The following is a 14,175-nucleotide window of genomic DNA, read 5'->3' as shown; positions in this document are numbered from 1 at the left end:
AAATCTGTTTATGAATAACTGCGGAGTCTGTGTCCAGCTGCTATTTAGACTGTTCCAGACGCTCAGAACTTACTGAATAAAATAATGTTCACATATTCACATTATTTACCAGTTACCTGAAAATAGTTACTAAAATTGTGACATTGTTAATAATTCCCCTCTGCAGATTAGATAACCTAGAAACAAATTTGCACCTGGTAAAAATCACAGCCTAACCTTCTCAGCTCCAAGGATGATTATCTGTGCTTCTGCTAGCTCTCCACAATAGAGGAACACATCCTATTTTCATTTATTAGTATCATAGAGATGTACAACACAGAAACAGACCTTTGGTCCAATTTGTCCATGCCAACGAGGAATCCTCAAAAAATGGAGCCCCATTTGCCAGCAATTGGTCAAAACATTCAAAACTTCCAATTCACGTACCCAATCTGATGCCTTTCAAATGTTGTAATTGTATCAGCCTCCACTACAGCTCATTCCCCACACACAGCTTGAAAACTTTGTCCCTTAGATCCGTTTTAAATCTTTGACCTGTCAACTTAAGCCCACGTGATCTTGTTTAGAACCCACCTAACCTGGGGGGAAAGACCCTGGCTGCTCACCTTATCCACGTCCCTCATGATTTTATAAATCTATATGAACTCACCTCTCAGTCTTTGACTCTCCAGGGAAATTAACCCCGGCCTATTCAGCCTCTCCCTGTAACCCAAATCCTCCAACCCTAACAAAGTCTTTGTAAATCTTGTCTGAACTCTTTCAAGATTCACAACATCCTTTCCAGAACAGGGAATTTCAAACTTAAAACAGAATTCCCAAAATGGCTTAATCAATGTCCTGTCCAGTCACAATTTGACATCCCAGCTTCTGCACTCAACGCATTGACCAATAAATATAAGCATACAAAACTACCTTCACTAGTCTGCTGATCTGCGACTCTACTTTCAAGGAACAATGAACCTGCACTCCATGGTCTCTATGTTCAGCAACATTCCCAAGGACTTTACCATTAAGTGTATAAGTCCTGCCCTGATTTGCCTTTCCAAAATCCAACAGCTTACATTTGTCTAAATTGAACCCAGTCTGCCATTCCTCGGCCCAATGGCCCATCTGGTCAAGATCCTGTTGCATTCTAAACTAACCTTCTTCATTGTCCACTACACCTCCAATTTTGGTGTCTTCTGTAAACTCAATATCCATTTCTGCAGCATACTGCTGCTCACAGACCTCCAGCCCACAAAGCAATCCTCTGCCTCCTACCTTCAGTTTTGTATCCAAATGGCTAGTTCTCCCAAGATTTCATGTTATCTAACCCTGCTAACCAGTCTGCTTTGTGGAACATCATTCAGTGTCCATATAGACAACGTCCACAATCTGCCTTCATCACTCATCTGTGTCATGGCTTCAAAAAAACGAGAGAGAGTGTGAGAGAGAGTGCGAGAGTGCGAGAGTGTGAGAGTGTGCGAGAGAGCGAGAGATTCCCACACACAAAGCCATGTTAACTATCCCTAATCATTCCTCGTCTTTCCAAATATATGTAAATCCTGTCCCTCAGAATCCATTCCAACAATTTGCCTGCCACTGACTTCAGGCTCACTGTTCTCTTGTTCCCTGGACTTTCCTTACCACCTTTTTAAATAATGGCACAGGTCTTCCAGCACCTCACAGGTCACGAATGACAATATAAATACCTCAAGGAGGGGCACTGCCATCATTTTCTTAGCTTTCCACAAATGCCTGGGATACACCTTAACAGGTCTCAGGGATTTAACCACCTTGCTACGATTTAAGACATCCAGTACTACCTCCTCTGTATTTTGCCAGGAGCCGGGCAGCAGTGGACAATTCATTTACGGAAAGATCTGTGAATGTAATAGTAAAATAGTAAAGAGCAAAAATACACTCAGACTGAGGAAGCTAGATAATGAACAAGTGGACATCAAGGAGACCAGAGGCGAATCAGAGCAGTGTTCACTTTTATGATCCCACAGTCAGAGATGTCTAGCACCAAAACAGACTCTTCAGTCCATCCAGTCTATGCCAACCAGATATTCGAACCTAATCTATTCCCATATGCCAGCACTTGGCCAACATCCCTCTGAACCCTTCCTATTCAAATGCTTTTGAAATGTTACAATTTTGGTTGCCCTTTAGGCTCCTGTTGAATTTTTCCCTCACACCCTAAACCTATATCCTCTAGTTCTGGGCTCCACCACCCCAGGGTAAACACCTTGTCTATTTACGCTATCCATGCCCCTCACGATGAGAGAAACCTCTTCAACATCACACTCCAGGGAAAATGGCCACAGCCTATTATGCCTCTCCCTGCAACTCAAATCCTCCAACCCTGGCAACATCCTTGAAAATCAATTCTCAAATCTTTCAACTTTCAGTGCCTCCTTCCAACAAGAGGGAGACCAGAAATGCACACAATATTCCAAAAGTGGCCTAACCAATGTTCTGTCCAGCTCCTTTCCTCAACACTCTGACCAATAAAGGGAAGCATACCAAATGCCTTCTTCTCTATCCTATCTACCTGTGACTCTACTTTCAAGGAACTGTGAACCTGCATTCCAAGGTCTCTTTGTTCAGCAAGACCTTACAATTCAGTGAGAGTCCTGCTCGGATTTGCTTTCCTAAAATGCAACACCTCACATTTATCTAAATTAAACCCTATCTGCCACTCCCCAGCCCATTGGCCCATCTGATCAATATTCCATTGTATTCTGAGACAACCTTTATCACTGACCACAACACCAACAATTTTGGTGTCATCTGCAAACTTACTAACTGTACCGCCTCTATTCACATCCAAATCATTTACATGAATGACGAAACAAATCCTGAGAAAAAATAAATATCCATTTCCCTGGGTTTGAATATGCTCTGTGTAAATCCTGCCCTATGACCCTCTATCAGGGAGAGCTGCACATACTCCCCTCTGAACTTTGCCCCCTACAAAGATGGCGGCTGCACCTTTCCAGTAAATCATTGCCCCGAATAAAGATGGCGGCACTTACTCGAGACAATCGCGAGATGAGGCATTTTCCCGTTTACTGCAAAAACGAGACTGTAAGTTTCAAATTTGTATTTTCTGACGTGCACCAAATGTTCGCAAAACCTCTCAGCCCAGACCGACACCGTTTCCCTCCCGCTTGCTGCTGTTTATTTCTTTCCTTACCGACAGCTCTCCGCCCGCACAGCCGCGCTGTCCGCGAGGATGATCACGTGGTATAGTCAAGTCCCGCCTCTCATTCACTGATTGGTTGGAGGGCCAACTGCCCCGCCAGGTCCTCCAGCCCCGCCCTGTCCTTCCATTGGTCCGCCGCTGACATCAATCATCGTGGGACTATTGTTGGCTGGAGCATGCGCACTGCTTCGTGGCTTTTGTTGCTGTTCATAAGTTACAAGCGTGAGGGACAAAGTTAAAAATACACAACCACCTGATGCAGCAGCAGCAACGCTAGTGCTTCCAAATAAACCTGTTGGACTATAACCTGGTGTTCTGTGTATTTTAATTTTGTCCATCCTAATCCAACACCAGCACCTCCAAGTCTCGAGTGAGGGAGGAATGCATAACATAAGAACTAGGAACAGGAGAAGGCCATCCTGCCCTTTGAGCTTGCTCTGCCATTCAATAAGATCATGGCTGATCATTTCATGGACACAGAACCATTTACCCAAGTTCTCACAGTATTCTTTAATTTCTTTTTTGAAAAAAGCTACCTTAGCTTTAAAAACGTTTACTGAACGAACATCAACTACTTCCCTGGGCAATGAATTCCATTGAGGTTAAGAAGTTCCTTCTCAATTCAGTCCGAAATTTGCTGCCTCTAATCTTGAGTTGATGCCATCTTGTCCTAGATTCACCTGCCAGTGGAAGCATCCTCTCTACTTCTATTTTATCCATTTCATTCATTATTTTATATGTTTCCATTCTTCTGAATTCCAATGAATATAATCCCAATCTACTCCGTCTCTGTTAAGCCAACCCCCTCAACTCCAGAATCAACCTCGTTAACCTCTTCTACACCCCCTCTAGTACCAGTACATCCTTTCTCAACTAAGGAGATAAAAACTACATGGAGTACTCCAGGTGTGGCCTCACCAGCACCCATTACAGCTGCAACATAACTTCTGCTTTTCAGCACAATCCCTTCAGCAAAGAAGGACAAAATTGCATTTGTCTTCTGAATTGATTGTTGTACCTGGTGACCAACCTTCATGCAGAAGGATACTCAGGTACCTCTGCTTAGCAAATACTGCAACTTTTTAAAATTCAAGTAATAATCTGTTTTTAATTTACTCCAATCAAACAGTATGATATTACATTTATGAACATTATATTCCATATGACCAACCATTGCCCACTCACTCAATGTATCTATGTCCCTCTGCAAAGCTTCACAGTCCTCCACACACTTTGTCCTGCTAGTCATCTTAGTGTCATATGCAAACTTTGACACCCTACATGTGGTCCCCAACTCCAAATCACCTGTATCAATTCTAAAGATTCGCAGTCCCAACACTGATCCATGAGGCACACCACTAGTCACTTATTGCCAGCCAGGATAATATGCATTTATCCCCAGACTTTGCTTCCTGTTAGTCAACAAATTTTCTATCCATGCTAATACTATACCCCTAATGCCATGCCCCCTTATATTATGAAACAACCTCTTGAACAACACCTTGTTGAAGATCTTTTGGAAATCCAGGTACACCGTATCCACTGGGTTCCCGTTGTCCACCTTGCTCGAAATGTCTTCATAGAATTCCAAAAGATTTGTCAAGCATGACCTGCTCTTCATGAACCCGGTGTCTGTCCAATGGGACAATTTCTATCGCGTCCCTGCTATTTCTTCCTTGATAATAGATCAAAGCATCTTTCCCACTACAGAGAAGAAGGTATCTAGGGTATAATTACCCATCTTTTGTCCACCTCCTTTTTAAAACGGTGGCGTCACTTTTGCTGCTTTCCAATCTGCTGGGACTGCCACGAAGTCTAGTGAATTTTGGAAAATTACTGTCAGTGCATTTGCTATTTCTCCTGGGATACATTCTGTCAGGGCCAAAAGAATTTTCTATTATTAGCTCAATTAACTGCAACAGTCCAAAACTAGCTGTTCTGTAATAATGATAGCTTCCAAATCCTCACCTACCTTTGTCTCTTTGTTAATTACTGGAAAGATATTATATCTTCCACTGTGACATCCCATAACTAAATGCTTCTTCTCTTTTTCCGAAGGACCAACATTTACTTTAGCCACTCTTTTCTCATTATTTATGTTTATAGAAACATTGGCTATCTGTCTTTATAGTCTGTGCTAGTTTATTTTTCTCATGTTTTATCTTACATTTCTTTGTAGCTCTTCTGTGGCTTTCTGTTGACCTTTAAAGTTTTCCCAGTTCTAGTTTCATGCTGGTTTTGGCCACTTTGTATGCCTTTCAATTTGATCACTTTCCTTAGATACCCATTGCAGAGAACACCTTTTCTTACAGTCCTTCTCTGGAATATACCTTTGCCGAGGACTTTGTAAAATGTCTTAGAAAATCCTCCACTGCTCATCAACTGTCCCACCAAAAATCTTTGTTTCCAGTCTACGTTATCCAGGTTCTCCCTCATTCTATTGTAGTTCCCCATGTCCAAGCACAGGACCCAGGAATTAGATTTTATCTTCACACTCTCCATATGTATTAAATTCAACCATACAGTGATCACTTCTTCCGAGAGGATCCCTAACTCTGAGATCACTAATTATTCCTGTCTCATTGCAGAGGGCCAGATCTTGGATAGCTTGCTCCGTTGTAGATCCATTTCATACTCTTCAAGCAAAATATCACAGATACATTTAATGAACTCCTCAAAGCCACACTGACTGAGCTGATTTGACCAATCTACATGTAGATTAAGATCACCCATGATAATAACCGTACCATTTTTACAGGCATTAGTTATTTCTTTGTTTATTGCCCATCCCAATATGATGTTATTATTTGGTGGCCTATACACTGCGCTTATCAGTGACTTTCTTGTTAGAATTTTGAATGCATCATTCCTGTTTCTCCTAATGTACAGCAAAAACAATAACGACTTGCATTGTAAGGAATCTTTCACAATGGCAAATTTCCTAAGGTCCTTCATGGATGATCAAAACATTGATTAAGGAGAATGATTTTAAAAAATCTTAAAGGAGGATAGAAAAGGTTAAGGTGGCGATTTGACAGACTTCTGTCCTTGACAGCTCCAATTGTGGAGTGTTGCAGGTGAGGTGGGTTGGAAAAGGAACATGCAAAGGGGAAATGGAGGAGCACAGGCAGTGTATAAGGTCTTAAGGACAGAGGAGGTTCCAGACTGAGTCTGTCTGTCAGAGAGAGTATGGCTGACTCATGGAGTTTGAGACACTGCAATGGGTCCATACACGTCATGTTAGTCAAGGTTAGTATAACAGTGGCTGAGAGAACTTTTGATGAGGACCCGTCTCCTGAGGCAGTGTGGGCTGAGGTTAGAATCAGGAGAGGAGAGGTCACACTGCTTGGAGCTTTTTATAGGCCTCCACAGAGTTCGAGGGAAGTGCAAGAGAATATTTGCAAAATGATTCTGGGTAAGAGCAAAAGTACCAGGGTGGTCATTATGGGGGACTTTAGCTTCCCCAACATTGACTGGGAATGTGATAACTCCAGTACGTCGGATGGATCAGTTTTTGACCAGTGTGTACAGGAGGGTATCCTGACACAGTATGTCGAAGGGCCGACAAGAGGAGAGGCCACATTGGATCTGGTGCTTGGTAATGAACCAGAGCAGGTGTTTGATATAGTTTTAGGTGACCAATTTGGAGAAGTGACCATAATTCAGATACTTTTAGTTTAGCGATGGAAAGGTACAGGTACATGCCACAGGGCAAGAGTTATCAATGGGGCAAGGACAATTATAATGCAATTAGGCAGGAATTAGGATGCAGAGAATGGGGTAGCAAAATGCAGGGGATGGAGACAATGAAAATGTGGAACTGGCTTAAGGAAGAGATGTTGTGGTTCTGTTCACTGAGCTGGGAATTTGTGTTGCAGACGTTTCGTCCCCTTTCTTTGTGACATCCTCAGTGCTTGGGAGCCTCCTGTGAAGCGCTTCTGTGATCTTTCCTCCGGCATTTGTAGTGGTTTGAATCTGCCGCTTCCAGTTGTCAGTTCCAGCTGTCCGCTGCAGTGGTCAGTATATTGGGTGCAGGTCGATGTGCTTATTGATTGAATCTGTGGATGAGTGCTATGTCTCTAGGAATTCCCTGGCTGTTCTCTGTTTGGCCTGTCCTATAATAGTAGTGTTGTCCCAGTCGATTTCATGCTGCTTGTCATCTGCGTGTGTGGCTACTAAGGATAGCTGGTCATGTCGTTTCGTGGCTAGTTGGTGTTCATGGATGTGGATCGTTAGCTGTCTTCCTGTTTGTCCTATGTAATGTTTTGTGCAGTCCTTGCATTCGCCAAAAACGGATACCCACGTAATTTCATCAACAGATGCCTAAGGGAAAGACAACGGAACGAGGACATGCCGCAACCCAAAGGACTAGCCACACTACCATATATCAAGAATATTTCTGACCTGACAGCCAGACTACTGCGATCACTAGGACTCATAACAGCACACAAACCAACAGCCACTCTCAGACAACAACTCACCAGAACGAAGGACCCGATACCCAGCATGAGCAAACCCAATGTAGTATACAAAATCCCATGCAAGGACTGCACAAAACAGTTGGACCAAACAATCTGCTTGCATGCTAGACATCTCTATGTCTCTATCTCGACAAAAAAATTGTTAATGACAAATATTTCACCCATGATCCTGTGCAGTTATGAATATTCACTATAAACTCACTGATAACCTCAGACGCACGCGCAGTTTGGTTCCTATGTAGGGCATGCGCAGTGTCACATTGGTCAGGACAGGGAGAGACAGACATGGAGCTGCTTTCTGCGGCAGCGATCGGCTTCAGAGAGCGGCGCTCAGAGCCGGTGTGTGGGAGCCTCGCTGGGAGAAAGGAGCGGAGAGAATTCACAAGTCCAGGGTAAAGGTTAAAACAGAACTCGAAAAAGCCCCTCCAGGCCCGGGGAAGGAGGTGGCGGTCTCTGATCAGGGAAGCGGCCCAGGGTCACGGACGCCATTTGTTTGAGGGAAGAGGGAGCGCGGGCCGTAGGGTCGCCATCTTGAGAAGGTCAAGGTGCAGGAGGGCGGGGCTCTCGGGGTCTGTAGAACAATCAGAGGAAAGGGAAGACCCATTGTTATTGATTAATTCCATGAACACAGCGTCACTGGGCGGTCCCGCAGGAATCTCCTCTCTCAGTCCCTGCTGTGATGTTTCACCCAATCAGAACCAGCAGCTCTCCTCCTCTCTCAGCTCCCCTTCTGTCCTTCCTGCAGCATCTGTCCCCTGGGGCATTGAGCTGCCTGTCCTGTCCCTCCCTCAGCTGTTGTTCTGTAATACCTGGGATATCCCAGTTCCACCTTAGATTACTTCACTAAGGACAGGGATGCACCCGGTGGATTTCTCTTAATATCAGCAATTGTTTAATACTCACTTACCTGTTTTTAAATATATCTTTTTTGAATCATTTAATTCATATTCAATCTTTTGCAATGGTGGGATTTGAACCTGTGTCCAGAGAACATTTGCTGATTTTCTGGATAAGTTGCCTCACATAATGTCACTAGGCCATCACTTCACCTGTTCACAGGTTGCACATCCCAGTATCTTTCCATGTGGGGTCCCTCACCGTGTGGGTCTAATTGCTGCCTCTATCAACGTCTCTTACTCTTGCAGCTACTCCTGATCCTGAGCCAACAGAATTTTCCACTCCAGAGAGATGAGGCAGTACAGGCCCGGAATGGAGACTGGGATTTTCCAGATCTCTGTGGGCTCAGCGCCATTCTACATGTGTAACCCTTACAGCATCAGTCTAATTTCCCATTCTGCCTATTTCTGTGGGGGGCAGCACGGTGGCACAGTGGTTAGCACTGCTGCCTCACAGCGCCAGGGACCTGGGTTCAATTCCCGCCTCAGGCGACTGACTGTGTGGAGTTTGCACGTTCTCCCTGTGTCTGCGTGGGTTTCCTCCGGTGCTCCGGTTTCCTCCCACAGTCCAAAGATGTGCGGGTCAGGTGAATTGGTCATGCTAAATTGCCCGTAGTGTTAGGTAAGGGGTAAATGTAGGGGTATGGTGGGTTGCGCTTCGGCGGGTCGGTGTGGACTTGTTGGGCCGAAGGGCCTGTTTCCACACTGTAAGTAATCTAAAAAAAAAAGATACTCAGGGAGTTCGTGACTCAAGAGACTTGCCAACTGCTGGTTGCGAAGATGATTGGTCAGCCAGAGAGACAAAGGTCAGGGAGGTTGGGAGCCTTCAATAAATCTTGCCGCCAGGTAAGATCACTCACAGTGCACAGAGCAGAGAGCAATGAGAGGGCTCCAAACATCAGCTAACAGGACATGACATAGATATAGTGCTGGAGTGGGTGCACAGTACAGACACACCTCAGGCTCAATCACCACCCCTACTTTAAGTTTTATTGTACTGAGACAGCATCTGGAGTTCCCAGTTTTCAATCCAGGCGTATGCTGTCTTGGTGAGCACCAGGACAACAGAGGGGAATGCAGGCCTTCAACGAGATGGTGCTAATGCTGCCTGGGATCTTTCTGTTCCCTAATCCCTCTCCAACACTGTATCTATGTCTCATCTTGTGGATCAGTGTCTTCAATCATTCTAACACCTATAACAGTTCCTATCTCTGTCATGTCCTCTCCTCTCACCAATTTCTTGACATATTTGAAACGTCCAGTACAGATCCCATCCACATCGCTGTAACTTGCGTCAACATGCCTTGTCTCGATAGTCTCCTCCTCCAACAACCGAAGACATTGGGTCTGTTTCTGTGCTGCATGATTCTTTGTTCAAGGTTTCCTAAACGGAATGAGTTGGCCCATTTCCCTTGAAACCTTCTCCTCTCCATGTACCTGCCCAAGTGTCTTTTCCATGTTATAATTGTACTTATTTTTACCATTCTTTCTGGCAGTCCATTCCGTCTATGCACCATCCTGTGTGGAAAATGTTGCCTCTCAGCTCCCTCTTTAAATTCTTGCTCTCTCACATCACGTTTATGCCTCTAGCTTTGGACTCACCTACCCTTGGCAATTCACGTTAGTTAGGCCCTACATTGTTTCATAAACCTTCATAAGGTCAACCTGTGGCCTTATTGAAGACAGTGTTACTAATATCTCCAACTCATGTACTCAATGCGCTGGCCAATGAAGGTAAGTGTGCCAAATGCTGCTTTCCCCACCCTGTCCCCCTGTGATGTCACTTCCAAGAAACAATGTAACTACACCCCTTGGTCTCTCTCTGTTCGACAACACTGTCTAGGGCCCGAAAATTAACTGTGTTAGTCCTCCCTGGTTTGTCTGAACTAAATCCAACACCTGAATTAAACTCCATCTTTCGTTCCTTGGCCCACTGGCCCAGTTGATTAACATCCCCTTCGATATCTATAGCCCCTGTCCACTCTTCCACTAATCTTGGTATCCAGAGACTCCTATATTTTCACTCAAATTGTGTATGTAAATGGTGCACAACAGTGGTCCCAGCACCAATCCTTACAGCACACTACTGGTCAGAGGCCTCCAGTCTGAACAACAACCCTCTGTCTCCCACTGTCATCCCATTGTGTATCCAGTTGGCTAGCTCTCCCTGATCCCTTGTGACTTACCGTTACTAACCAAGATATTATGCTACGCCCTGACAAAGGGTTTGCTGAAGCCAGAAACAACGTCTTGAACAAACTCAAGTCAAGTTTGTGGAACATGTTTTCCCACGCACAAAGCCATGCTGGCTGTTCGTAATCAGTCCATATCTTTCCAAATGCATGTAATTCCTACCTCTCAGAATGACCTCCAACAACTGACCCACCCTGATATCTGGTCATCAGTCTGTAGTTCCCTGGCTTCCTCTTGCAGCCTTTCTTAATTAATGACACAACGTTATAATCATAGCCAGAGAGTCATACCGCATTGTTTGGTTAATGCTAACCATACTCTAAAACTGATCTTGTCCTTCCTGCCTGTTCCTTGATCATATCCCTTCAAACCTTTCCTATTCCTGTCCTAATTATAATGTCTTTTAAACATTGTAATTTTCCGCACATTCACCCCTTCCTTGGGAAGTTCATTCCACACGCATCCCATCCTCTGTGTAACAATGTGACCCTCGCGTCTTTTTTTTAAATGTCTCTCCTCTAAACATAAGAATGTAGTGCCTTGTCTTGAAACTCCCCTGACCATGGGAAAAGACAACTCCCATTAACTCTATCTATCCCCCTCATTATTTTATAAACTTCTATGAGGTCATCTGTCAACATTCAGGTTTCAATGAAAAAATACCAACCTATCCAGCATTTCGTTATAACTGATACCCTCCATTCCCATCCACATCCCAGTAAATCTCATCTGAACCCTCTCCAGCTTAATAGTATCCTTCCTCTGACTGGGCGACCAGAGTTGGACACAGCATTCCAGAAGAGGATCACCAATGGCCTGTATAATCTCAATGTGCCTTCCCAACTCCTAAATCCAAAGGACAGAGCAATGAAAGCAAGTGTGGCAAGCACCTTTTTAACCATCCTGTCTCTCCATGTTGCAAACTTCAAAGAAATATGTACCTGTACCTCGATGTCCCTCTGTTCTACGACACTCCCGAAGGTCCTACCGTTAATTGTATAAATCCTGCCCGTGTTTGTTGTACCAAATGCATTCCCTCACATTTATTCAGATTGAACTCCATCTACAGTTTTTCAGCCATTCACACATTTCATCAGGATGCCTTTTGTAACCTCAGAAAACCTTCTTCACTGTCCACAATTCCACCTTCCAGTCTACCTGCCTATCACACATGGTACAAATATCTCTGCTGGGGGCCCTACAATGTCTTCACCAGCTTCCCACAATGTCCGGAGCTACATTTGATCAGGTCCTGGGGATTTATTTACCTTTGTGTTTTAAAACTTCCAGCACCTCCTCTTCGGTAATGTGGACTCATTTCAAGACATTGGCTCATAGAGATGTACAGCATGGAAACAGATCCTTTGGACCAACTCCTGCATGACGTATCTAGTCACATTTGCCAGAACTTTGCCAATATCCCTCTAAACCCTTCCTACTCATACACCCATCCACATGCCTTTTAAATGTATTTCCATCAGTCTCCACTATTTCCTCGGGCAGCTTATTCCATACACTCTACAGGAACCAGTTGTCCTTTAAGTCCCTTTGGAACGTTCCCCTTGCACTTTAAAGCTATTCCCTGTTGGTTTAGAATCCTCCAGCCCTTGGGAAAAGACCTTGTCGATTGACCCTATCGCTGACCATCATGATTTTAAACACCTTTATCAGGCAACTCCTCAGCCTCCCATGTTCAAGTGAAAACAGTCCCAGCTTATTCAGGCTTTTCCCTGAAGCGCAAACCCTCCAACCCTGGCAACATCCTTGTTCATTTCTTCTGAACCCTTTCGTGTTCCATAACATCCTTCCTGTGGCATTGAGACCAGAATTGCACACAGTGTTCCAATAATAGTCAGGACAAACACTGTTTAGTTCCGTGAGCTCCCCAGTCTTTATCTACAGTAAGTTCCAAAGTGAAATATTTGTTTTGCATCTTATAATTCCACACATCGTTGGCTTCATTGATCATTAAGGATACTGGTTTTGTCCCTTGCTTTTCTTTTGCTCTTAATACACTTGTAGAATCTCTTTCAGTTCTCCTTAACTTTCTCTGCCAAACCTATCTCATGTTCCCTTTTTGCATTCGTGATTTCCATCCTAAGTGTATTTCTGTAGCCCCGATGCTCCTGAGGGGATTCCCTTGAGTCAGCCAGTTATATCTGACATGTGCCCCCTTTTCTCTTGACCAGAGCCTCGAAACTCAGCCAGTGTTTCCTAATTCTGTCAGCATTGAGCTGCACACTAAAAGGAACATGCTGGCGCTGAATACTCCTTTTATCTCGGTTTTAAGATATTCCTCCTTGCCAGACTTCCCTGTACCTGCAAATAGCCTCTCCATATCTATTTTAAAAATTCCTGTCTAATACTTTCTTGCTCCATTGTATAACTTGAACTTGTGGACCAGGCCTGTCCTTTTCTATCGCAAATTTCCATCGCAATGACTGGGACTTTCTGGAACAGACTTAACAAATTCCTCCCATCCAAATGCTCAACACTGTGGCAGTCCCAGTCCGGGTCTGGAAAGGTTAAAATCTCCGACTGCTACAAACCTAATATTCTAACAAATATCTGAGATCTCCTGCCATATTTGCTCCTCCATCTCCCATTGTCTATCGCTGTAGTACGACCGTAGCAAACTGATGACCAATTTCTATTTCTCAGTTCCACCAATATCGCTTAACTGGGCGATCCGGCATGAATACTCCCTCTAGGTACTGCTGGGATTTTCCCCCAATCAAAACCACCAGCTCTCCTCCTGTTTTGCCTCCTGTTCTATCCTTCCTGCAGCATTTGTCCCCTGGAACATTGAGCTGCTGGTCCTGTCACTCCCTCAGCTGTGTTTCTGTAATATCTACAACATCCCAGTCCCATATTCCCATCCATGCTCTGGGTTCATCTGCCTTATCTGTCCGGCCCTTTGCATTGAAATAAATGTAGTTTAATTCATCAATTTTCCCTCATTGCCTGCTATGTTCTTGCCTGCCTTGTCTATTTATATTGCTCTCTTGAACATCTATACCAACCTCAAATTTCTTTCTGGCCTTACGATTGTTTGGGGTCCCACACACCTGCCAGATGAGTTTAAATCCTCTCGAGCAGCTCCAGCAACTCTCCCCACCAGGATATGGGTCCCCCCTCCTGCTCTCAGTTCAGGTGTCTTCCCCCACCCTGTCTGCTTGTGCTGACATATTCAGACATCCAGAGATTTGTCCACCAAGGTCCTGCCCTACGCTTCCCACCACACTCTCCCTCTCCCTTCCCCTCCTCTCGCCCTCCCTCCACTCCCCTCGCTCGTCCTCCCCTCCCCTTCACTCTCTCGCCCTCCCCACCTCCCCTCCCCTCCCCTCTCTCGAACTCGCCTCCCCTCTCTCGCCCTCCCGGCCCAACCCTCACCTCCCCCCTCTCGCCCTCCCAC

At 44.7% G+C, this 14,175-nt stretch overlaps 2 long non-coding RNA genes across 2 annotated transcripts in view; one reads left to right on the top strand and one right to left on the bottom strand.

Moving 5' to 3' along the window:
* Positions 1-3,221, bottom strand: part of LOC132825983 (uncharacterized) — a 45,426-nt gene extending 42,205 nt beyond the window's left edge. Inside the window, exon 1 of the long non-coding RNA XR_009645834.1 lies at positions 3,182-3,221. This is a non-coding gene — a long non-coding RNA (uncharacterized LOC132825983). The remainder of the gene's footprint in view (positions 1-3,181) is intronic.
* Positions 1-14,175, top strand: part of LOC132825984 (uncharacterized) — a 65,201-nt gene that overhangs the window by 49,521 nt on the left and 1,505 nt on the right. The gene's annotated exons all lie outside the window — the stretch shown is intronic.

The sequence above is a fragment of the Hemiscyllium ocellatum genome, chromosome 21 (genome assembly GCF_020745735.1).
Source record: "Hemiscyllium ocellatum isolate sHemOce1 chromosome 21, sHemOce1.pat.X.cur, whole genome shotgun sequence".
Lineage (NCBI taxonomy): Eukaryota > Metazoa > Chordata > Chondrichthyes > Orectolobiformes > Hemiscylliidae > Hemiscyllium > Hemiscyllium ocellatum.
The sequence above is the reverse complement of the archived record's forward strand: the minus strand, read 5'-3'. Positions and strand labels throughout refer to the sequence as shown.